Here is a 27,257-nt window from a genome sequence, read left to right as displayed (position 1 = left end):
ATACTAAACTTGGAAGCGTCATAATCGTTAGATGCGCACCAAACAAAGAATGCCAGACCCTATAGTAAATCCAAGCCGAAGCCGGTTTCCGGGCCCGCAACATAATTGGCAATGGGAGAGAAAGAAGGCTCTTGTGTGGGCGCACTCTTGTACAGGGAAGAAAATTCCTATATTATATAATGAAGAATATTTAAAACGTAGCTTTTATTAATATTATTTAAAACATAATTACCCATCTAAATGATCCATAAGAAATAAAGTATTGAAAAATGTTAAAATGTTCTGGTCTCTTTCTCCAAAGAGTAATTGGAAAGGTTGTAGACACTGGATTGTCATACCCCCATTTCCCCTAACCAGTACAGAGTTTCTGTATTGATGGGACCGAGGAGTGGTCAAAAAATTGTTATGAATACGTCCAATTAGGACAACTTAAATTTAAGTTATTATACTGGTATTCAATGGTCACCAATATTTGGACACCTGAATTATTGACAGATACCACATTTATGGTGAAAAATGAGGTATTGAACTGCAATGAACACGGAATAGATAATTAGGAGAATAAGGAAGTGCTAGATAGAATTAGTGGTGATATCGCTGTTAAGTTAGGGAACAATGTCCCGGCCTCACTTAAGAATTGAGCTTTGAACCTATATCAGAGATTAATTTTCCCATAGACAAATTATTCTGGAACAAATGCAACAGTCACTATGAGTGATATAATGCTCCTGACACAGGATGTTGTTATAAGCAACGGCATCAGTTTCATAAATGTGTAAATATATTCTCACAGCGAAAAATATGCGTGTGTATATATTTCTTATATATTAAGCCGTCTGGGACAATATACAATTAGGATGTCAAAAGGTACAGAATTAGTACAGATTATTGCTATACATAGACCAGTGTGACTAAATCATTCCCTCAATTAGAAAGAATAAGAATAAAATTAAAGCAACCTGTTTGCCGATGCAAACAATCCTAACATGAAAATGTCGAACAGGTACTGAGAGTCACACAGGTTGTGACAAAAAAGTGACAGTGTCCTGGCCTCTGTAGGAGATTACACTTCCAGCCAGTATCAAAAAGCAATCTTCACATGAAAAAATTATTGTTAGCTCTAATATGCTGATTATATGGATACAGATATGGCTGACTGCAGATAGAAAATTATTTACTGTCTGCGGGATATATCCACACAACAGATGGGGCTTACGGAACTCCTGTCAAGAGGATAGTTGAGCAGATCAGTGCATCGTCAGGTGAGGAAAGGTGGTGCCATGAGATCACACCATATGCGGACCCCCCATGGAAGACGCATTTCGCCCGTAAGGGCTTGTTCACTACCTGGTTCGGAGGGGTCAGTGGGGGACAGGATTTTAAAAGCAGCTACGCTGAATGGATCAACCAATGGTTGTGGTCAGAGAGTGGATGCGGTGGGCGGGGACGCTGCATTGCCGCTCCCGCCCGCCGCTGCTTGCGGGCATCATCAGATTGGTGTTACGTGTCATGTGGGCTAAAGCGTCAGCATAGTTGTAAGGAGCCTAGGACGCCATCTTGGTTGTGGGATCTGATGGTGCTTAGTTAGCAGGGATAAGGGCAAGCCAAGAATGGCTAATGCAGGACCTAAAGCGCCATCTTGTTAAAGGGAAGAGTGGTGCTGGGATAATAAGAGTATGGGCAAGAAGGTTGTCACGGGGAAATACAAGCAAGACACCAATTGATATCAGGGATCCCGATGTAGAGAAAGGATGGAGACCACCTGGTGAGTTGTATAAGGGCCTGATTGGACTAGTCATGTTGTGTATACAAATAATAATAATAAAATTAAAATAAATAAGAATGAAATTATTATTGATAAATGAAATGCTGAATGAAATATATAAAGATAGAAAGAAGAAAAGCAAAACAGGATGAGTGTTAACGGAACCAGAGTAGAGAAAGGGAGATGCTGTTAATGTGATTGGATAAGTGGAAAAGTGAAGCAGAAAAAGTGCATCCTAAGATGTAGGGTGTGAATAGAGCCGGGGCAATAGTGGTGTGTCCTATGACATAGTTTGAAGTGCCTGGATTAGTGAGGAATGTGTGAGTGGAATGGGTGATGATGTATGAATGTATAAGCTGTGAGGGTGGAATGAAGTATGAGGGGAAACGTGGATACCTAACTAAAGAGGTGATGAATAGTAGATTAGGTGAAGGTTATTTTTAGAAAGGGAATGAAATTGAAAATTAAAATTAAACATTATAAAGTGAAAATGAAGAAAGATGATAAAATAAAAATGAAAATGAAATGAGATGATAACTGAAATGAACAAACAAAAGGAGTGAATGAATGGCAAAAATAATCATACAGTAGAAATGCTACATATCATATTGTTTATCATAGTGTAAATTATGCTAAATTGCTGTAATTAGTAAATGCAGTTGGTACCAATCGATTGAGATGAATGGATGGGCAGATCAGATGACAGCTAATTAGTGAATTATACATGTAAGCATGGCATCATGCATTTGGAAGAAATTGTATGGAAATTATAAATATGTGAACAAATAAAAATATATGTAAAACTCCTACATAGGTAGGGGATATAAATGTGAAGCAAAAGTGATAAGGAAAGGAGAAAAAAGTCATTAGTGAAAAAAGGTGGTGTATGTTACAGGGCAGTATCTACAGGTTACAGTGAAAGGGACAAATAAAAGGGGAAAAAAATGTAATGAAAAGAATGAAGTGGAGAGGGGAAAGGTTGAAAATTGAAGGGAGTCGCCAGGGAGGATGAGATGATGACAGTGGGAGAAGGTAACTGGGATTGAGTGAAAAAAACGGAAACAGGTGAGGGCTGGGTGAAATGACATTGTTGGATTCAAACAGATTGAGAAGGGGACATGGTGAAGGTGGCGAAGGAAAAGGGGGGCATGTAAAAGGTGTGATCAATGGTGGGTGTGTTTATATAGTGAAACTGTGCTGCGTATATGTAAATGAGTGAGACTAATGGAGGAAACCAGGCGCTCACAGAAAAACAGCGTAATTTATATTTTCATTTAGACCGGAGGGCCTGAGACTATTGAGGCGAAAGATCCACTCGCTCTCTTTCTTGTAAAGTTCCTTGGTAATGTCTCCTCCTCATATGCCCAAATGAACGCGGTCTAGGCCAAAGGCCTTAAATTCTTTGACGGATCCTTTGTGGTAAAAGTGAAAGTGCCTGGCAACCGAAGTGAGCTGTTTCATACGTGCAAGGTCTTTTGATGCGTTGCGAATGTTGCCCAAATGTTCCAGGACCCTCTCTTTCAGTTTACGTATGGTCATACCAATGTATTTGAGGTTACATCCACAAGTTATGCAGTAAATCACAGCCTGGGTATTGCAATTGAAGAAATGCTGTAACGTTATTGATTGACCATATCTGTCGATGACCGTATTAGTTTGTAATATCTGTGGGCACGATTTACATTGTCCACAAGGAAAAGAGCCAGTAATAGATGTTTTTTTGGGTGTCGATGTAACAAAGTGGCTCCGAACTAACTGATCTTTCATGTTCTTGGATCTGCGCCAACTCATCTGCAACGGAGAATTCAGGAAAGGGGATAAATCGGGATCCAGCTGTAAGATGGAAAGATGTTTAGTTATGGCATTCTTCAGCATTTTCCATTCGGGACAGAAGGTTCCTATGAATCTAATGGTGTCATCTTGCTCAATGACCTCTTTTTTTCTTTCCAAAAATTAAGGTCTCCCTCTTGGGGGTAATTCCAAGTTGATCGCAGCAGGAATTTTTTTTACCAATTGGGCAAAACCATGTGCACTGCAGGGGAGGCAGATTTAACATGTGCAGAGAGAGTTAGATTTGGGTGTGGTGTGTTCAATCTGCAATATAATTTGCAGTGTACAAATAAAGCAGCCAGTATTACCCTGCACAGAAATAAAATAACCCACCCAAATCTAACTCTTTCTGCACATGTTATATCTGCCTCCCCTGCAGTGCACATGGTTTTGCCCAACTGCTAAAAAAAATTCTGCTGCGATCAACTTGGAATTACCCCCCTTGACTGTTGCAGTGGCTGAGTATGCTCGTTTTAGTGAGCGTTTACTATAGCCTCTAGCTAAGAGGCGATTGGTGAGTTCTCTGCTCTTGATTTTAAAGACATGATCCTCCGAGCAATTGCGTCTCAGCCTGAGATACTCCCCTTTGGGGATATTTTCAAAAGTCGGTGGGAAATGTGAGCTGGTTTGGAAAAGGAGACTGTTGGTTGCAGTCTCCTTACGATATAGTTATGTTTCCAAAAAACCTGTATTGGATTTGTAAATATTGAGGTCAAGAAAGGGGACCATCTCAGAACTAATGGTGTGTGTCAATGTGATATTGAGATCGTTGGTATTCAGGAGTTTGATAAAGTCCATGAGAAGACCTCTTTCTCCGTTCCAGATAATAAATATATCATCAATATATTTCAACCACAATATCACATGTGTGGTGTATTCCTCATTGATGGTATTGAAAACATGGAAATGCTCCCACCATTCTAGAAAGAGATTTGCGTATGTTGATGCGCAAGTAGTGCCCATTGCTGTTCCCCTTACTTGTAGGAAAAATTGGTCTTGAAAAACGAAATAATTTTTGGAAAGAACAAAGTTAAGTAACTTCAGAAGGAAATCTGAAAAATCTTTTGCTCCTCCTTGATCCAGATAATATTTGACAGCTGTGAGGCCTTGATGGTGATTAATACTTGTGTAGAGTGCCTCTACATCTAGAGTCACTAGGAGGAAATTGCTCTCAAAATGTATATCATGGATCTTGCGTAGTAAATCGGATGTATCCTGCAAGTAGGAGGGTAGATCAAGAACAAATTCACGTAGATGTAAGTCCAGAAATCGGCTAGGTTGCTCCAAAAGTCCGCCATTACCTGACATTATTGGTCTGCCAGCTGGATTATGGGCATTCTTATGAATCTTGGGCAAAAGATAGAATGTTGGTGTTTTTGGATTCTGGACAGTAAGATATTGTAGTTCTTGTTTCGTGATGGTACCTTGGGCAGCAGCTTCCTGTAACAAGATGTTATACGCATTCAGGAATCTGGTAGTTGGATCGCTAAGAAGTTTTTTGTAGCATGAAAGATTAAGCAATTGTCGATGTGCCTCGGTAAGATACATTTCTCGGGGCCAGAGAACAATATTGCCACCTTTGTCGGATGATTTTATAATTATATCATGCCAAGTTCCCATTTCTTGGAGGGCTTTTGAATAGGTCAGAACCCCTACCGACCTTAAAAGTCAAAAACTGACATCATTCCAACAAGATGGCAGTTTTTCGACTGTAATTGAACATACCCATCTATGGGGTAAATTTACTAAGATGAGAGTTCTATTTAAGATGGGATATTGCCCATAGCAACCAATCAGATTCCAGGTATTATCTTCTAGAAGGTGCTAGATAAAAGAGATGTAGAATCTGATTGGTTGCTATGGGCAACATCCCATCTGAAATAGAACTCCCATTTTAGTAAATTTACTCCTATGTCTCTCTCAGCCTTTCCTGCTAGGGGTTCCCACAAAGGGGGATAGTGAGAGCCGTCAGCAGTGACTCCTGAGCAGCTACAGCCAGTCACTGTTCGTGCAAAGAAACTTCTTAAGGTGGGTACACACTGGAAGATATATCTGCCGATCAATTTATCGGCAGATATATCTATGGACGTATGCACACCCAGTTCAGCAGTCAATCACCGCTGGCCGCCGCAGCATGTGTACGGGCGGTCGGCTGACCGCCCCGTACACACACAACGACGCGCCAATATATCGGTAGATATACTGGCCGTCGGCTGTGCTGCGGGGCCGACGCGATACGTCTGTGAACGACGGAGTTCACAGACGTATCGGCCGTACACACTGACCGACGGACCCGCGATATATCGGCCGTTCAAGAGAACGGCCGATATATCGGCCAGTGTGTACGGGCCTTTAGTGTCACCCCTGGTAGAATCTGAAGATTCCTGGAGATGTGACAGACAAAGCAGGGCACCGGGAGATTTATCGCTGAAATGTGAGGCTCCCGCAGAATGCGGGCGGGTAGGAAACTACGTTGTCTCTGCTCTAGAAGTAAACATATCTGCAAGTATTTAAAACACAAATAAAGTTCTCCAATGTGCTGGAACCATAACGCCTATAACCAGATTGAATAAATCTATTGAGCATAAGTGTCAGAGAAATAAAATATTTTCCATTATTGGCAAATGCACAAACCACATTTCTTGTTTTTTCTCGGAGCCAAAGAACAAACTTTAAGAAGTTCATTTTTTTATTCTTTTCAATGAACTTCAGTTTTATCATGCATTGCATGCTCATATAGTTTGCTGTTCCCATGTCTTAACTTACAAATACTATATTGTATATCAGATTAATGTGTTTGCATATGCGATTGACACTCCATATTCACTCCACATTCACACAGACTTCAAAGGCCCTTGTGTGAGGGACTAGTTCAGCACTAGTTGTCTCAGGTGACACCCCAGACATGGATCAGCCTCCGCCCCTTCTGTAAAATCCCCTCTGATCGTGAATAATAGACGCTGCAGACTGCACTACTATCGGCCCTGCCTGTATAGACAGAGCTGAGGGTGACTCCCCAGTCCCTCCCTGTGCAGCAGCAGCCAATCAGCCCTGGTAATGGCAGGAGGTAGTGACTGGGGGCTCCGGGGTGTACTGAGCATACTGAGGGCTCTTCCTGAGACAGGGACTGTGTCATGAGAGTAATGTTACGCACTGGTAGCCTGTCATTGTGCTGTGTGGACGCCTGAGACCCGCCCAAGGTGAGATAATTTCAGCACAGTACATTGCGTGACAGCCATTAGCACTGACAACAAGTATATGATGTACTAAAGGAATGTATATAGGGATAGCGTGTGACATGTATTGGATTACTGTCCTGTTTACTTGATCTGGGGGTTTATTGCATGCAAGTACAATCAATATACAACGTGGTTATGTTCTTGTACACTCAGTATGTCAGAGGTGTGTTAGTTGCTGCTATTTAACTATGGAACTACAGTGGGTGGCATGGCATTCTTGTACTTGTAGTTCCACAACAACCTAAACCTTATAGATTATGGGTTCTCAAATGCGGTCCTCAAGGCATCCCAACGGTCCAGGTTTTAGGTGTATCCATGGCACGTCAAAGATGGAAAAAGAAAATCAAATTGACTGAGGTGCTAATTAAGTCACCTGTGGCCAAGCATGGATAAACTTAAAACCTGGACCGTTAGGCTGCCTTGAGGACCGCGTTTGAGAATCTCTAATACTATTAACATTTTATTATTTCATTGTGTGGAGGACAGGGAGACAGTTGCAGTAGTGAATAGCAATTTATACATTCTTGTAGTTTTGCAAATGAGCTTCCAGTAACAGATATTGGGGTAAATGTATAAAAAAAAATAATGTATGTTAATACCGCGCTAAGGTGTAAAAAGCTGCTCCAATTTAAAAAGTAGTTAGAAGAGATGGTATGGGAGCGCTAGTGTTAATTATTATATGTACCTGCAAAGTAAAAAACAGATGTTTAATAAAACAATTAGCATTAAAAAATGCTGCTGCTATGTTCAGAATGTTTACACTCTTTTTTGAGTACTTTTCTTGGGATACCGGACGGCCGGTATGGAGGTTGCTGGTGTCAGAGTTTCCGTGTCTTTTGCGGGCGGGGAGGTGGCTTCCCTATCTACCTGTCCCTATCCTACCTTCCTTCCCTGCGACGCTGGTTACTCGTCCTGGCAGTCGTCCTCCGTTCCTGGCGTGTTCCGCGAAACCGGAAGTGATCGCTCCATGACTTCCGGTATGACGTACGTCCGGTTTCCCAGCGTCGCAGGGAAGGAAGGTAGGATAGGGACAGGTAGATAAGGAAGCCACCTCCCCGCCCGCAAAAGACACGGAAACTCTGACACCAGCAACCTCCATACCGGCCGTCCGGTATCCCAAGAAAAGTACTCAAAAAAGGGGGTAAATGTGTAGCCTGAGACTTGCACGCATTGGCGAGATTCCGGCAAGTCTGCCTCGTGTTTTGCATTTTAAATGATTGCCACTAAACATCATCCAGATGCGCTGGACTCTTTCACATGCCTGCAAGTCACAGTATTTTGAATCCGGGTCGGACATGGGTCAGAGCCTTTCACACTACACTTTCAACCCAGGTATTTGCAGGGTTGGCGCCTTTTAACTCAACCCGGGTCCGCAATTAAAACACCATGGATATCATTTTAATTGGACTTTTTTTTGGCTCAGAAGGATGAGGTGTCAGAAGGGGACAGAAGGAGAGGATGGGGACAGCTCACAGAATTGCAGGAATCATGGCTGACAGAGCTATGTTTTTATACACCATTGCATCTTTAACCCCTTCAGTGGCGAGTTCTCAATTTAAAAACACACTCTGGGGGATGGGGGGGTTTACATTGGCATGGGAGTGGTGGGGAAGGTGTAGGGTGGGCGAGTGACAGGGCAAGGTTATCGCCCGGTAATCGCCCGCGGACCTTACCCGCGGGGATCGCCAGCCCCAGCACTGATTCGCGGATGCATTGCAGCGCCCGGGTATCATCACAAGCTATTATACAGCTAAGCCCACCCCCCGGCCAATAGGAGTCCTGGGGGCGGGCTTAACTCCATAATGGCGTATGCTGATTCCCAGGCGCCGTGCATGCTGCACTGACGTCACCAGGGAATCAGCAGGTAGTATGCACGGAAATCATCCGGGGTTCCCAGCACTGTCAGTGCTGGCTACCCCGGAAGATTTCCGGGCATACCACCGAAGGGGTAAAATACCTCCCAACTGTCCCGATTTTTGCGGGACAGTCCCTTTTTTTGGGACTGTTCCACCCGCCGACCACAGTGTTCCGTGTTGAGGGGGGGCAGTTAGGAGGCTTAGCAGAGCAGCGGTGAATAGACGCTGTACGCATGCGTATAGCGTCTATTCACAGGTGACAGAAGGAGAGGTGGCATGCCAGCAGCTCCAGCGGTGGACACGCCCCCTCAGTGATGGTACAAGGGGGCGTGACTCGCGATCTCAGCTCTGCCCCCTTTCATATAGGCCACGCCCCTTTCCGGGCACACGCGCGTTTAGCACACGCCAAGGTTCCTCTTTGTACTTTTTAATTCTTCTCAGTTTTCCAATGGTCCAAGGAACCCTTTTCAGACTATATATAAAAGAAACAAAATATGGGGGAAATACAAATGTTTGAAAAGTCATTTGGGTGTCTGTATTTTCCTGTCTATTAGATAGGAAAAAATAGACTCCCAATTGACTTTTGAAACATTTGAATCTTCCCCCAATGAGTCTAAAAAAGGGTTCCTTGGACCATTGGAAAACTGAGAAGAATTATCCACTATCAAATCTCTACCAAGGACTGTATCATCTCTTCCCTTGAATACGAAAGGAACGTAATATTGAACATAATATTGTTTGTTATTTATATATTTTGTTATTTAGCGCTTGGTGACACCATACCTCCCAACATGACGCTCTCCAGGAGGGACAGAATGCTCTGCTCCTGGACTTCCCTCTTAATGTATGGTTGCCATCACCTGTGCTGAAACACCTTTCTTATCCATTAACCTGTTCAACACAGGTGCCGGCATCCATAGAGTAAGAGAAAAGTCCAGAAACAGAGCATTGAGTCCCTCCTGAAGAGGGTCATGTTGGTAGGTATGTGACACATGTGATGTCTATTTTTCTTTTTTCCATTTTGCTATAAATGTGGTGACACTTATTTTGACACCTCAGTGTACAGGGCTGCTTTGCAACAAATAGGTGAACCCTCCACTTTTCTTTGAAATGCAGGGTTACTCGACCCGGGATATTCGAAAGTGGTGCTTTTTAGACTGCACCTCGACATGGGTCGAGCTGGCTCGACCCAGCAGTATCCCGGGATATATTTGCGGTGTGAAAGGGGTATTAGCTGCATTGTGCCCCGCATTTACGATGCAAGATGCAGATTACTGCTCCTAAAGAATGCCGCTTAGTCGCAGTAAATGCCATTCTCTGATTTAAGTGCCGGTGCAGTGCTGTTTCCGCAGGTCTGTAAGTCTGCAACTTACATTGCGACACTAGGTTTGTCTGATTTCTGTCCGCACCGCAGGAGGGTTTGAGCAGCTAATTGAATAGCTCCGGGAACTCAACATGCAAACTCCACACAACAGGGCCACAAGGAGGGGTGTGCGACCTGTGTCGCTGCCCAGGTCAGAAGGCTGAGGGGGCATCAAGTGTGTTACCCCCATGGCACTCTACCACCCTGTTCTATCTTGCAGGGTGCATGGAGTGGCAACTCTCTTCAAGTAAAGCCGTAGGGCGCTTCCTTGCTGCTCCCCCTGCACTTGCTGTGAGACATCATAATATCAAATGGAGTTGTCAGTCCAGGGTGCCTGTGCTCCCTGCCTCATCCCTGCACACAGATAAGGTCCTAACCTATGGCCATAGCACTGCTAGGCAGCAATATACTCAATTTTGTTTATTTTTTATAAATGTATTGAATTTAGTAACACAATATAAATTAAGTAAGAATACTGTTCTGAATGATTATCATACGGAGTATAGACGTGAATGATAATTGTTCACAGTCTGAAAAACAGTTTGGACACTGGATCATTTGATTTGGTAATTAGACCTGTGCATCCTCCTTACCATGACTCGGCTGTCTGCATGCTGTTAAATGAAGGTCGTCCTTATACCTTGTGGTATGTGTCATGCGTTTATTTGTATCGTTGTGCAGACTATGGTCTGCTTAATAGTTTCTAACGATTCATAGGATGCATTTCTGCTACAAAAACACAAATAATGTACGTAAGTTCATTAACAAGCATAACTAGTTCAAATATGAATATCAGCTTATTCAGTAAAAAAAAATGTATGTATGTGTGTGTGTGTGTGTGTGTTTATATATATATATATATATATATATATATATATATTGATAATGTCAAATATTACCATAAAACATAAAGCCATACACTATTACCGTGGAGCCGTTATGGCCGTTAGACTTATTACACACACTACGGACTAAGTACGCTTTTGCGTACTGAGTACCGTATGATACGCACTTAGCGTATCCGACGCTATGCCGTGGGCGCGACGCACGAGCGGAACGTACGCACACGGATTCACGCTTCGTACTAAGCACGCTGTTAGCGTACCGAGTACCGTACTGATACGCTATTAGCGTATCAGATGCCGTGCCGTGGGTACAACGTACACGCGGCGCGGACGCACACAGGGTGATATACAGTAAAGCTTAAGTAATGAAACAGTGTAAGGATGTGCTTATACTTTAAACCTTAGCAGTCTAGTACTGCAACGATGTAATACCTTTTAAACCTTAACAATGCTTATACACCTTATAGCGATCGAGACGCTAAGAAAGCCCTTTGCAGGAAAGTGAAAACACAACACCGGTTTGTGGTAAACCACTGGGCTCTAACACCGCAGCGGATTATTCAGAGAAAAGGGGTAAACAGATACAAGTTATACACTACAGGCTAACAAGGAAATCTAAACAGAATAATAGAGAATAATGGCTACAGAGAATATACATACGTGGGGAATCGTTCGCAAGCGCGTCCTGGACCAGTCCTCAGCTATCAGGGAGAAAGCCTTCAGAGTCTGTGTGCTGGCCAGGCAACAGTGGTCTTTTTATACACAACATACATTCACAATACAATGGTCCCTGTAATCTCATTGTTCATTGGACACAGGGATGTGTCCCTACATTACAGCAAAGGTCATAGGTGGATTTTAACAGGTAGGCGATGTCCTTCCCCAACTGCTCTGTTGGGAGGTATCCTCTGGATTCCTGCCGCATGTGTAATTTACAGCAAATACAGTTAATGTTCATAATCTACTTTTGTACATAACTATACGCAGGAGCAAGCGATCCTTTCCTAACTAACACCGGAATGTTTCCCTTAAAATACCCTACAGCTGGATACTAGACATCACCTACCAACCTTTGTCTGACCCTTCCTATCATGCAAAGATGAATCTCTCTGTCCAGGAACTGTTTAAACTAACATTACTCGCTGACATGATCTAAGGGAACTATATCTACAAAATGCACTATTTGGGTTAAATATGCTGCGTTCGAGTCGCACACTACACGCTCACAAACTCCGCCATAAATACACATATCATGCGCACGAGTCGCCGGAGCGTCTCTTACGCAACTTGCGGGTATGTGTACACACGGGGGACCGGGTGCACGAGCAGCGTGCATGTGCATGAGGGGTTAGTACAATGGATATGTATAACAATATTTCTCTAACGTCCTAGTGGATGCTGGGGACTCCGTCAGGACCATGGGGAATAGCGGGCTCCGCAGGAGACAGGGCACATCTAAAAAGCTTTTTAGGTCACATGGTGTGTACTGGCTCCTCCCCCTATGACCCTCCTCCAAGCCTCAGTTAGGTTTTTGTGCCCGTCCGAGAAGGGTGCAAACTGGATGGCTCTCTTAAGGAGCTGTTTAGTAAAGTTTTTTTTTAGGTTTCTAATCAGTGATTCCTGCTGGCGACAGGATCACTGCAACGAGGGACTTAGGGGAGAGACTTGCAACTCACCTGCGTGCAGGAGGATTGAAGTTTTAGGCTACTGGACACTGAGCTCCAGAGGGAGTCGGAACACAGGTCAGCCTGGGGTTCGTCCCGGAGCCGCGGCGCCGATCCCCCTTACAGACGCTGAAGAAAGACGGCGGAACGGAGGTCCGGAAACAGGCGGCAGAAGACTTCACAGTCTTCAGAGAGGTAGCGCACAGCACTGCAGCTGTGCGCCATTGTTGCTACACGGCTCACTGACACGGTCACGGAGGGTGCAGGGCGCTGCTGGGGGCGCCCTGGGCAGCAATATAAATACCTATTTGGCAAATAAATACATCACATATAGCCATTAAGGCTATATGTATGTATTTAACCCAGGCCAGTTTTCCTAATAACCAGGAGAAAAGCCCGCCGTGAAAGGGGCGGAGCTTATTCTCCTCAGCACTCAGCGCCATTTTCCTGACCAGCTCCGCTGGTGAGGAAGGCTCCCACTCTCCCCTGCACTACAGAAACAGGGTTAAAGAGAAGGGGGGCATAAATTGGCGATATAATTATATATTAAGAGCCCATATATAGAAACAACACCTTCTAGGGTTGTTATATACATTATGGCGCTTTTGGTGTGTGCTGGCAAACTCTCCCTCTGTCTCCCCAAAGGGCTAGTGGGTCCTGTCCTCTATCAGAGCATTCCCTGTATGTGTGTGCTGTAGGTCGGTACGTGTGTGTCGACATGTATGAGGAAAATGTTGGTGAGGAGACGGAGAAAATTGCCTGTAATGGTGATGTCACTCTCTAGGGAGTCGACACCAGAATGGATGGCTTACTTATGGAATTACGTGATAATGTCAACACGCTGCAAGCCGGTTGACGACATGAGACAGCCGGCGGACAAATTAGTATCGGTCCAGGCGTCTCAGACACCGTCAGGGGCTTGTAAAAACGCCCATTTACCTCAGTCGGTCGACAGACACTGACACGGACACTGACCCCAGTGTCGACGGTGAAGAAACAAACGTATTTTTCCTTTAGGGCCACAAGTTACATGTTAAGGGCAATGAAGGAGGTGTTACGTATTTCTGATACCACAAGTACCACAAATAAGGGTATTTTGTAGGGTGGGAATAAACTACCTGTAGTTTTGCCTGAATCAGATAAATTAAATGAAGTGTGTGATGATACGTGGGGTTCCTCCGACAGAAAGTTATGGGCGGTATACCCTTTTTCCCGCCAGTAGTAAGGGCGAGTTGGAAAACACACCTTAGGGTGGACAAGGCGCTCACACGCATATAAAGTTACCGTTTCCAGATACGGCCGCCCTCAAGGAGCCAGCTGATAGGAAGCTGAAAAATATCATAACAGTATATACACACATACTGGTGTTATACTACGACCAGCAATCGCCTCAGCCTGGATGTGCAGCGCTGAGGGGGCTTGGTCGGATTTCCTGACTGAAAATTTTGATACCCTTGACAGGGACAGGATTTTATTGTCTATAGAGCATTTTAGGGATGCATTTCTATATATGTGTGATGCGCAGAGGCATATTTGCATTCTGGCATCAAAGAGTAAATGTGATGTACATATCTGCCAGACGAAGACACGACAGTGGTCAGGTGAGGCAGATTCCAGACGGCATATGGAAGTATTGCCGTATAAAGGGGCGGTCCATTGGACCTGGTGGCCATGGCAACAGCTGAAAAATCCACCTTTTGTTACCCCGAGTCACATATTGGCAGAAAAGGACACAGTCTTTTCAGTCTCAGTCCTTTCGTCCCCATACGGGCAGGCGGGCGAAGGCCAGTCATATCTGCCCAGGGGGAGAGGAAAGGGAAGAAGACTGCAGCAAGCAGATCATTCCCAGGAACAGAAGCTCCTCACGGCTTCTGCCAAGTCCGCAGCATAACGCTGGGGCCGTACAAGCGGACTCAGGTGCGGTAGGGGGTCATCTCAAGAGTTTCAGCAACACTCGCAAGGGAACTCCGGGATCCTACATGTAATATCCCAGGTGTACATTGGAAATTCGAGACGTCTCCCCCTCACACAATTCACAGGCTGTATTCCCAGCAGGTGATAATCAAAGTACCTTTCTTACAACAAGGAAGGGGGTAGTATTCCACACTATATTGTGGTACTGAAGCCAACCGGCTCGGTGAGATCTGAAATATTTGAACACTTACATACAAGCGTTCAAATCAAGATGGAGTCACTCGGAGCAGTGATAGCGAACCAGGAAGAAGGGGACGATATGATGTCACTGGATATCAGGGACGTTTACCTACAGGTCCAAATTTGCCCTTCTCACCAAGGGTACTTCAGGTTCCTGGTACAGAACTGTCACTATCAGTTCAGACGCTGCCGTTTGGATGGTCCACGGCGCCCCGGGTCTTTACCAAGGTAATGGCCGGAATGATGATTTTTCTTAAAAGAAACATGGACGCTTTCCTGATAAGGGCAAGGTCCAGAGAACAGTTGGAGGTCGGAGTAGCACTATCTTAAGTAGTTCTACGACAGCACGAGTGGATTCTAAATATTCCAAAATCGCAGCTTTTTCCGACGACACGTCTACTGTTCCTAGGGAAGATTCTGGACACAGTCCAGAAAAACGTGTTTCTCCCAGTGGAGAAAACCAGGGAGTTATCCGAGCTAATCGGGATCCTCCTAAAACCAGGAAAAGTGTCAGTGCATCATTGCACAAGAGTCCTGGTAAAAATGGTGGCTTATTACGAAGCAATTCCATTCGGCAGATTTCCCGCAAGAACTCTTCAGTGGGATCTGCTGGACAAATGGTCCGGATCGCATCCTCAGATGCATCAGCGGATAACCCTATATCCAAGGAAAAGGGTGTCTCTCCTGTGGTGATTACAGAGTGCTCATCTTCTAGAGGGCCGCAGATTCGGCATTCAGGATTGGATGCCGGTGACCACGGAGGCCAGCCTGAGAGGCTGGGGAACAGTCACACAGGGAAAAAATTTCCAGGGAAGTGTGATTAAGTCTGGAGAATTCTCTCCGCATAAATAAGCTTAGAACAAATTTATAATGCTCTAAACTTAGCTAGACCTCTGCTTCAAGGTCAGCCGGTATTGATCCAGTGGGATAACATCACGGCAGTCGCCCACGTAAACAGAAGGGCGGCACAAGAAGCAGGAGGGCAGTGAAAACTGCAAGGATTTTTCGCTAGGCGGAAAATCATGTGATAGCACTGTCAGCAGTGTTCTTTCCGGGAGTGGACGACTGGGAAGCAGACTTCCTCAGCAGGCATGACCTCCACCCGGGAGAGTGGAAACTTCATAGGGAAGTTTTTCAACATGATTGTGGACCGTTGGCAAAGACCAAAGGTGGACATGATGGCGTCCCGCCCGAACAAAAACGGGACAGGTATTCCGCCAGGTCATGAGACCTTCAGGCGATAGCTGTGGATGTTCTGGTAACACCGTGGGTGTACCAGTCTGTGTATGTGTTCCCTCCTCTGTTTCTCATAACCAGGGTATTGAGAATTATAAGACATAGAGGAGTATGAACTATACTAGTGGCTCCGGATTGGCCAAGATGGACTTGGTACCCGGAACTTCAAGAAATGCTCACAGAGGACTAAGGGCCTGGGGAGCTAAGAAGGGACTTGATTCAGCAAGTACCATGTCTATTCCAAGACTTACCGCGGCTGCGTTTGACGGCATGGCGGTTGAATGCCGGATCCTGAGGGGAAAAGGCATTCCATAAGAGGTCATACCTACCCTGGTCAAAGCCAGGAAGGAGGTGACCGCACAACGTCATCACCACATGTGGTGAAAATATGTTGCGTGGGTGAGGCCAGGAAGGCTCCACGACGGAAATTCAACTAGGTCGATTTCTACACTTCCTGAAAACAGGAGTGTTTTGGACCTCAAATTGGGGTTCATTAACATTTAAATTTCGGCCCTGTAGATTTCTTCCAGAAAGAATTGACTTCAGTTCCTGAAGTCCAGATTGTAAAGGATGTATTGCATATACAGCTTTTTTGTGCCCCTAGGGGCACCGTGAGATCTCAACATAGTGTTGGGATTTCTTAAAATCATATTGGTTTGAACCGCTCAAATCTGTGGATTTGAAATATCTCACATGGAAAGTGACCATGCTGTTGACAAATATCTCACATGGGAAGTGACCATGTTGTTAGCCCTGGCCTCGGCCAGGCGATTGTCAGAATGGGCGGCTTTGTCTTACAAAAGCCCATATTAAAATTTTCCATTTGAACAGGACAGAACTGGGACTCGTCTCCAGTTTCTTCATGAAGGGGTGTCAGCGTTTTCACCTGAAACAACCTCTTGTGGTGCCTGCGGCTACTAGGGACTTGGAGGACTCCAAGTTACTAGACGTGGTCAGGGCCCTAAAATATATATATATATATATATATATATATATATATAGTTAGGACGGCTGGAGTCAGAAAGTCTGACTTGCTGTTTATACTGTATACACCCAACAAGCTGGGTGCTCATGCTTCTAAGCAGTCTATTGCACGCTGGATTTGTAGTACAATTCAGCTTGCACATTCTGTGGCAGGCCTGCCACAGACGAAATATGTAGATGCCCATTCCACAAGGAAGGTGGGCTCATCCTGGGCGGCTGCCCGAGGAGTCTCGGCATTACAACTTTGCCGAGCAGCTACGTGGTCAGGGGAGAACACGTTTGTAAAATTTTACAAATTTTGATACTCTGGCTAAGGAGGACCTGGAGTTCTCTCATTCGGTGCTGCAGAGTCATCCGCACTCTCCCGCCCGTTTGGGAGCTTTGGTATAATCCCCATGGTCCTGACGGAGTCCCCAGCATCCACTAGGACGTTAGAGAAAATAAGAATTTACTTACCGATAATTCTATTTCTCGTAGTCCGTAGTGGATGCTGGGCGCCCATCCCAAGTGCGGATTGTCTGCAATGCTTGTACATAGTTATTGTTACAAAAATCGGGTTATTACTATTGTTGTGAGCCATCTTTTCGGAGGCTACTTCGTTTTGTTATCATACTGTTAACTGGGTTCAGATCACAAGTTGTACGGTGTGATTGGTGTGGCTGGTATGAGTCTTACCCGGGATTCAAGATCCTTCCTTATTGTGTACGCTCGTCCGGGCACAGTACCTAACTGAGGCTTGGAGGAGGGTTATAGGGGGAGGAGCCAGTACACACCATGTGACCTAAAAAGCTTTTTAGATGTGCCCTGTCTCCTGCGGAGCCCGCTATTCCCCATGGTCCTGACGGAGTCCCCAGCATCCACTACGGACTACGAGAAATAGAATTATCGGTAAGTAAATTCTTATTTTTTCGACTTTGACAGTCGACCCTTTGGCAGTCAACAATAAATGCCACAATCTAAACATTTAAGCAGAAAAATATACAATACATATGAAATACCTATATATGATTGGGTGGAGGGAGGAGAGGAGTAGGCGGGAAATGTATGGCCTAGTGAGATAGTAAAAGCATGTATGTATGAACTTCATGTCTGGGGGGCATGCCGTACATGTTCTAGATAAGCTTCGAGGTATTGCGAAGTATACATTAAATCCTTCTTATCCCGTATCCCGTAAGGGTCTGTAAGTGGGCCAACAAACACTGCCGAGCTCTTTTCGGCTTCTTGTTCCAACAAATGGGGTGCACATTAGTTGATGATACATGGAGGGGGGAAAAACATGTGAATGCTAATATATGTACCTATGTCACCTGTCGACTATGTGTGTCACTACCTGAAGGTTGTAGAGATGAAGATAAGACATGTGTCACAAATACATTCACATAATAATGTGTGTAATTGTCCTTGGGTGTCTGTTGAAGTCTTGTCCGGATAGGTGTATCCTTGCTGTGGGTGATAATCAGAGTCTTTCAAGTGTCCATAAAAAGTCTTTAAAGTCTCTAAAATATCTCTCAAAGTCTGTAGAAATGTCCATCAGAGGTCTGTAGTCTTCTCCATCAAAGTCTTTAGTCTTCTTCCGAATGGATGTCTTTTCGCTTGGGAGAAAAACAAAGGAGAAACGGGTGAAAGAAACGGACCGTGGAATCACGTCTTATCACAACATTGTCTCAATTGATGGATCATAAATTAAACCAGTTGTTGTAACAATGCCCTCGCTCCTCAAACTCATCACTTTGGTTCTGCGCTTGCGCTGCATTAAAATCCGAACACATCTAAATATCAAACCAATCATTATGACAACTCCCAGGATACAAAGGAGAAACTTTCCTACATTCACGATAACATTTTGAGCCCATTCGCCTAAACCTGAGAACCAATTGCGTGGGTTCAACCATGAAACCCAGCCGGTCAGTTCATTACTCACAGCAGTCAGGGTAAGGTTGTGTCTCCTTCGGAACTCCCACTTCAACTGCAAGATATCGTCCATCTTTTGATCTATGACCTCGGTGGGGTCATCAGTGCTGTTTGTAATATACGTACAGCATTTCAAACCATACTGAGTTGCTAGGGTGACACAATACCCGCCTGTCACCGCTGTGATGTAATTAAGAACCATCCTGTGCTGGATCAGTTCCGTTTTGTAAGCTTGCAATTCCCTCCCAGTATACCTGAAGGTGTCCTCATACATCTCGGTGATATTGTCTATCAGGTTCGCTAGCGCATTAATATACCTAAAATTTATAATTCCTCTGGCGGTACGGGTGATATCTAACGCGAGTAGGAATTGAATCCCGGTGGATTCGTGGATCAAATCAGAGGCTGCGTGCTCTGTCCTATCTATAAGGTGTCTCTTAACAATGTGTTCGTAATGAGTGTGAGTGTAAGGAGCTTGAGCATTGCGGTGAACGTCTTTCATCTTATTATGGGTAATGGTCATTACTTCTGGCAACACTCTTCCAATGTAACACAATCCCTCTGAGTTTGGGGCAAGCCACTTATACGCCTTCCTCCCGCATATGAAATATGCATCATCGGGGAGAACATATGGGACAGAATATGACATCACCATATTGCAAACCTTCCAGGTGAAAAATCCTATCCCTAACTCTCTCATTTGTTCAGTACACGTATCAGGCTGTATGATATGCGCACAGTATCCTGGTGATACTTCTCCAACCCGCATGGTCCTACTTCCTAGAGTATACCTGTACCGAAAATATCTCCCACCGTTGGCTATTTGGCGTATACGTTCTGGGTCTACGGGCATTCTATCGGCTCTGTGTGAAAATGCCATGGTTTGGTTGTTCCATGTCACTTCCAAATTTCCCGGCTTTCGGGGATTGGAAATGTTAAAACATATTAAGGACCTATCCACATGATATTGGTGGAGCTTCAAACTAGGAGGCCTAGAAATATTAAATTTCTTGTCCACCGGTTTCCCACCCCTTAATTCAAGTACCTCATCTAGTGTTAAAGGGTACGGTACTAATCTTGACTTGCTCTGACCTTGAGGTACTTGTGAGCACACCCAGCATTCTGTTTGGTTTAAAACCTTACCCACTAATGAGTGATAGTCACTCAATGGATGACGGTCCATGTTGATATTAAGGCTGGACTGACATCTCTGGATGCACCCGTCCTCAACTATGTTTTCACATTTCCTACAGATACAATTCTCCTCAGCTAACAATCCTTCACAATGTCTCCTAGTGTCATGACTACTAGATCGTTTTCTGATACTCGCCTTTGCTCGGTGACTGTGTTGCTCTTGGAATTCTACTAATCCGTCCTTGTCATCATAACCCATTCCAGATCCTTTCTCGACTTCTCTGGTACTCTCACCGAAATAGACTGTTCTGGTCAACAACAGGGTCAACAGGAAAACCCGGAACGCAGTCTCTTGGGGTAAGTCCATCTTGCAGGAGGAGAAAGAAAGAGTGGTAATGGGAGGTAAAGAAAATAATAGAAGGGAAAGAAAACTGGTACGATAACTGCCTCTTTTTGTTCTCCTTGCTCAGATGCCGTCTCAACAGTGCTGCCTCTCAGTCTTCCCGAAACGGACACTCCAGTGATACGATATTCTTTCCGAGTCAGCGACTTTTCTGTAGGGAGCATAAATCTTGCATTACCATGTGTTTAACTGTTGTGTGAAATACCATCCGTAGAACATGAAAAAACAAAAAGAGAGAGAATAGAAAACAATTGTCAGATTTCCGTTCACCATCAGGCTGTCACACCAACATGTCTATCGGTATCTCTGCACAGTCCTCCCCCACCAGTATTTCAACTCTCCACCCTCTGTGCATGGCCAGGCACAATGATGCTGGTGAGATATACTGGGGTTGGGCAGACCTCTGAAAAGACCGAGTAGACATGTGACGTTTGAGCTGTAGTTCTGTCGGTGAACGTCAGAGATGAAGAGGAAACATTTAAAGATAAATCACAGAGTTTACCTGGCCGCCCCTGTATCTACAAAGAATGATCTACCAACTATATTCACTGTGACCTCAGGTTTTCACTACCTAGGCTAACAATCAATTTCACTGGCTGCAGACTACAGGTGCGGGCCAAAATTTTCCCTATGTGATCCCTGATTCCAATTTCGTGCGTCATACAGTGTGTCATGTTCTGGTCTAGGGGGTCGATATACCTTATGTGGGTCTCTAAAATTACAGTTCCGTGCGTAATGTCCTTCCCTCTGGCAGTTATAACATTTTACCACATACGACTTACCATCAGGGGTCTGGAGTTTAGGCTGATGTGGCTTGGTTGTCAGGACTTTTATACTTACTGTCATCAGCTTATCCCCCTGTGACTCCCTGTGTTTACTGATGTTCCGATCGTGCTTAACAGCGGACTCTCTTAAGGCAGCCACCAAGATACCTCTCCAGTTAGGTTGAGTGGTTTGTACCCTGGTTCTCAACGCTTCCTTTAACCCGTCCATTAACACGGACACAGCTACCTCTCTATGATGCACATTATCCTTAATGTCTTTGATCCCAGTAAATCTAGCCATTACCTGCAGTGCTCGATGGAAATAGTCAGAAGCAGTTTCACCTTCTTTTTGTCTAATGGAGAAAATTTTATTCCACTTGACAACAGGGAAATATACTCCTAACTGCAGATTGATCTGTTTTACGTTCTCCTGATTGTACTCCTCAGTGAGAGCTACTTCTGCGTCTAATTTACAATCAGTAATAAATTTTGCAGGGTCAGTATTGGAGGGTAGACATACTCGTAGCACTGTTCGCCAATCTTTGTTTGTGGGTTCGGTGGCATTACCTAATTCTTTAATAAACCTCTGGCATCCGACTAGATCTTTTCTGGGATCAGGAAATTCAGCCATAATTGTCCTCAATTCTGCCCGGGACCAGGGACAATGCATAGCAATGTCCTTGACGGGAGTGACTCCCTGAGCGTCGGTCCTCCCATTGGGGACTGCGATCACCCTGACAGAATTTAGTTCAATTACACCATCTTGTGTTGACTCTACAATGTGAGGTGCAATTGTCTGTGCATAATGTACAATACCGTACTTACCTGTGGACACGACCTCACCTGACCCTCCGCTAGGGGTTTTTACTACTGCTCTTACCGATTGGGCCGTGCCCACCTGGGTGTCCTGTATGGTGGCTGTTAGAGAAAGTGCCGACATCGTGCTGGGCTCACTTTCTTGCTTGTAATCCTGAGGGAAGTTTAAAATGGGGTGCAACTTGCACGGGTTAGAATTTATACATTTATCAGTTTTACTCTTATCGTCATTAATACATTTATTAAGTTTACTCTTATCGTCATATATCAGTATGCCATTCTCTGTAGCCATTATCTCTCCTGTAATGTACGGTGGTGGTGCAGTTGCTATCAGTTTCCTGTTAGGGTTAGAACCAGCTGTGTAAGCTAGTTCCCTCTGCATATCACTCTCTCGTTGCCATAAATGTAAACAGTTTGTGTGTCTGATCCTCTGTTTTTGGGATTTTATCAGACAGATCCTAAGCCTTAGATTATGCAATACCTCTGAGTCAAAACTACCTATCCCAGGAAATGGTGCTTTATCCCCCACAGTCATTCGTGTCCATTCATCACAAAAGGTCTCAGTGTGGGGACCATACTTCCCCCACATTACTAACCGAGCTGACCCCCTGGGTCTGAAATCTGCAGTCTGAACCCTGACTGCTGAACGTCCCTGTATTGTGCACTTGGCTTCCATTGTGGACATTTTTAACACGGGAAAACTTCCTAAAATGCACCAAACACAGTAGTCTACGGTGGAAATCCTTAAAGCTCTTCCACTGAACTTCTTCTGCTCCGAGTACCACGGATCCGCCTTCTTTAGCAGACACGTGTAGCCGTTGCAGGCCCTACCTCTAGAGATTTTCCTGAGAGACCAGCGAAAATTCCCTAAACCTTTACTTTTACACAAATCACGCTTGCATTTGCTTCCTACAACGCGTATGATGACAAGATTTACGCACAAATATGCAAAACCTCGTATCACGTTGCGTCACGTGTTGCCCATACAACCGTGCGGTCCAATCGTACCGCTTATAGACACTTGCTATCTATAAGTGGTAGGATCACTGGAGTATCCCTACTGTGCTCCAAAGCAGCCGGAGCGTAATACCACGAAAACTTTATCACACTCCGTCGCACGTGTACACCTGGACCGTGCTCACCACGTTTTCACCTAGACCGTGCTTCACCAAGCTTCACCAAGTTTCACCAAGCTTCACCAAGATCACCAAGATCACCAAGACCACCAAGCGGGGTTCAATATATTCACACCCTATTCAGCCCACACTAACATTCTATAGTTTTCTGATCAGAAAAATCCTTTCCTGTTAACTGATAGCTTTCCCCAGAGGTAATACAGAAAAAAAGTTTTTTTAAACTAAATATTGGACACTGATCAATTTGTGCTATTATCGCGTGGCTGCCGTCTCGCCTAAACTAAAACAATGCTATCGCGCTATTTGTATTAAGTGGGTGTATCTGTACGCACGTTGCGTAAAATACGCCACGTGTGTAGGCCTTTGCATTGCGTACGCAGTCTCGCACGCTGTCCGAGACACGTGTACAATGGCCGTATACGTCCGCAGTAATACAAATACCACACTTCTATAAATGTAAACGATATTTAACTATAATCGCTTACCAAATACCACACAGTATCTCCTGTATAAACCTTTATAACTAGGCCAGGCTGCGTGTCTGTTTTACATGTACTGCCTTAAATATTACTCTATATTTTTAACTAAATAGCAACAAATTTCTCAGCACGGGTCAAAATGTATCTAATAATCAATGCTAATGGCAACAAGCGAGTAGATATGCAGAATACACAAATAAAATACAGGTGTGTGCGTGTGTTACGTGTGTTGCGTGCGCAGTTGGCACCAAACAGAAATTTCACAGATTTTAAAAAAACAATAGCTTTACGTTCTTACCTTTCGGATCCCACCAGCATCCCTACAAACCACGCGGAGCAGACGCTTATCTAATCAGCACCAGTGTATCCACCTGACCATGAGAAGGCTAACAGGGGATACCTTTATACCTTCCCGCCCTTTGCTGATAGATAAAGTCTGCCTTGTCCTGCTAGGCTGCGGATATGAGGAGGACCGGACGATGCCCCCAATTGATAATGTCAAATATTACCTTAAAACATAAAGCTATACACTATTACCGTGGAGCCGCTATGGCCGTTAGACTTATTACACACACTACGGACTAAGTACGCTATTTGCGTACTGAGTACCGTATAATACGCACTTAGCGTATCCGACGCTATGCCGTGGGCGCGACGCACGAGCGGCACGTACGCACACGGATTCACGCTTCGTACTAAGCACGCTGTTAGCGTACTGAGTACCGTACTGATACGCTATAAGCGTATCAGACGCCGTGCCGTGGGTACAACGTACACGCGGCGCGGACGCACACAGGGTGATATACAGTAAACCTTAAGTAATGAAACAGTGTAAGGATGTGCTTATACTTTAAACCTTAGCAGTCTAGTACTGCAATGATGTAATACCTTTAAACCTTTACAATGCTTATACACCTTATAGCGATCGAGACGCTAAGAAAGCCCTTTGCAGGAAAGTGAAAACACAACACCGGTTTGTGGTAAACCATTGGGCTCTAACACCGCAGCGGATTATTCAGAGAAAAGGGGTAAACAGATACAAGTTATACACTACAGGCTAACAAGGAAATCTAAACAGAATAATAGAGAATAATGGCTACAGAGAATATACATACGTGGGGAATCGTTCGCAAGCGCGTCCTGGACCAGTCCTCGGCTATCAGGGAGAAAGCCTTCAGAGTCTGTGTGCTGGCCAGGCAACAGTGGTCTTTTTATACACAACATACATTCACAATACAATGGTCCCTGTAATCTCATTGTTCATTGGACACAGGGATGTGTCCCTACATTACAGCAAAGGTCATAGGTGGATTTGAACAGGTAGGCGATGTCCTTCCCCAACTGCTCTGGTGGGAGGTATCCTCTGGATTCCCGCCGCATGTGTAATTTACAGCAAATACAGTTAATGTTCATAATCTACTTTTGTACATAACTATACGCAGGAGCAAGCGATCCTTTCCTAACTAACACCGGAATGTTTCCCTTAAAATACCCTACAGCTGGATACTAGACATCACCTACCAACCTTTGTCTGACCTTTCCTATCATGCAAAGACGAATCTCTCTGTCCAGGAACTGTTTAAACTAACATTACTCGCTGACATGATCTAAGGGACTATATCTACAAAATGCACTATTTGGGTTAAATATGCTGCGTTCGAGTCGCACGCTACACGCTCACAAACTCCGCCGTAAATACACATATCATGCGCACGAGTCGCCGGAGCGTCTCTTACGCAACTTGCGGGTATGTGTACGCACGGGGGACCGGGTGCACGAGCAGCGTGCATGTGCATGAGGGGTTAGTACAATGGATATGTATAACAATATTTTTCGACTTTGACAATATATATATATATATATAGAGACAATTATATATATATATATATATATATATATGATTTCTATATGTTTTCTTATTAAAAAGCAAACTAATGCAGTAACATTATGGGGGAGATTAAAATATTTCGTCCTCCCCTTCCGCGCCCGCCGGCAGTATTCAAATGTTGCTGCCGATGGGTGCGATATCAGCACTTCAGCTCACCACCCCCTTGGGTGGTGAGCTGAAATGCACGAAAAGTGACCCGTTTGGACACCCAAATGGGACTTTTCGCGATCGCGCCCATGACTTTAGTCGGGTTTAGCTGCTTTATGCGGCTAAACCCGTCTCTTATGGGCGCGATCAGCGCGGTTATGGGGGACAATAGAATATCGCCCCGCGATCTCCTGTCACTTTAATAAAACATTTCTATCTCGCCCTGTGAATCAGTGAAACATTGGAGCCATCAATCATCAATTAGTATTAATAGCAACAACATCGGAGGCTCATTGTGGAATGCTTGTCCACCAAACTACATAGCTGTATATATCCTTGTCACATCTCCATGGACATGAGTTGTCTCTGTCCAAAACTGGAAATAGATTACTAAAGCTCGTTACACACTAGGCACTACGCTCCATGAGCGATATCGTCTGTGTTTTCCCATGAACTCCCAGCCAAACAATATAGTGCATATACACTAAACAATATAGCTTACAATGTCTTTCAGTAATGTCACCAGGCCACCACCCTCAGCAAGTATTTTTGGATAATATAGCCAAAATTGACCTGCATGTGCAGATGACAGAACACTTTAACGACCTGCGGGGGTAAGTTTCAGTAACGATATTGTGCGTGCACACTGGACGATATTACAAATGATATCGCTCAGAAGGATTAAAACCATCGATATGGTTTAAAATATCTATAGTGTACCCAGCACAAGAACACTCTTGAATTTTTGGTGTCTCCACATGTTAAATTCTGGTATTGAGATTGGTAATGGGGTCCCTTAAAGACTGGAACAGTGAAATATAACAAGTATAAGCTAATGAGCCACCTTTTATATATGTATTGGAAGCATTTAAATAGAATTAAGTAGACAGAATGAACTTTTTTGTCACTGATGTATGTAACTTTAAATGGATATGACTATCAAATTATTTAATTGCAACACATGCTGTTACAATGTTCCACTTTGCAATAACTACTGTTGCAATAGACTCCTACTTCCTTATTACAGCTTGGGCTGCTTGCCAAGCGGACACACCATCAGAAGGGAGTTCTGTGGAAGCATAAAGTACTTTCTCTCTACTACAATGTGCCTACATGCACAAACAAAAGTGTGAAAAAAAACAAATGCTGATATGACCCCTGTGATCCTGTGCCAAAAACATATTCAAAATCCTTTTTTTTTCTCACAAGGACAGATATCCTTTCCTCCGGGAATCTATAAAAACCAAGCAATTCTGCAATTGAAAAGTTTGATGCTCCATTCTAATTCTTATTACTCCAGTAACTGAACGTACATCTAATCCGCGATCACTTTTCTGTGTGTGCGCCGCCAACTCCTGAGTACTGTCCGCTGCAATGTATAACAGTAGCAGTGCACCCGGCTCCTTCTCTGCCGGTCACACTGCTACCATTACACATTGCAGTGGGCAGCACTGCAGCTGCTTGACCCTTAATGTTCACCCTATCTCCTACAGTGTCTCTTGGGACTGGGAGAGATGTCGTGACGTCTCTCCTAGTCCTTTCCCACAGTGCTCTGCACGAGGAGTCATTGGGGCTGGCAGCGCTGCACTGAGGAGAAAAGGCACCGCTGCTGACGGAATGAGCTGAACAGCGTAAAGAGGGAG

At 44.4% G+C, this 27,257-nt stretch overlaps 1 protein-coding gene across 3 annotated transcripts in view; it reads left to right on the top strand.

Annotated features, from left to right (window-relative positions):
* The first annotated feature begins 6,570 nt into the window (after positions 1-6,570).
* Positions 6,571-27,257, top strand: part of SQOR (sulfide quinone oxidoreductase) — a 183,590-nt gene continuing 162,903 nt past the window's right edge. Inside the window, exons 1-3 of one of the 3 annotated variants that reach the window (XM_063926006.1) lie at positions 6,571-6,795; positions 20,246-20,338; positions 20,452-20,537. The gene's annotated coding sequence lies outside the window, so the exon portion shown is untranslated. The remainder of the gene's footprint in view (positions 6,796-20,245; positions 20,339-20,451; positions 20,538-27,257) is intronic. The other 2 variants (XM_063926007.1, XM_063926005.1) reach the window with 2 other exon arrangements.

This window comes from Pseudophryne corroboree, chromosome 6 (genome assembly GCF_028390025.1).
Source record: "Pseudophryne corroboree isolate aPseCor3 chromosome 6, aPseCor3.hap2, whole genome shotgun sequence".
Lineage (NCBI taxonomy): Eukaryota > Metazoa > Chordata > Amphibia > Anura > Myobatrachidae > Pseudophryne > Pseudophryne corroboree.
This window is presented reverse-complemented; position numbering and strand designations above follow the sequence as displayed.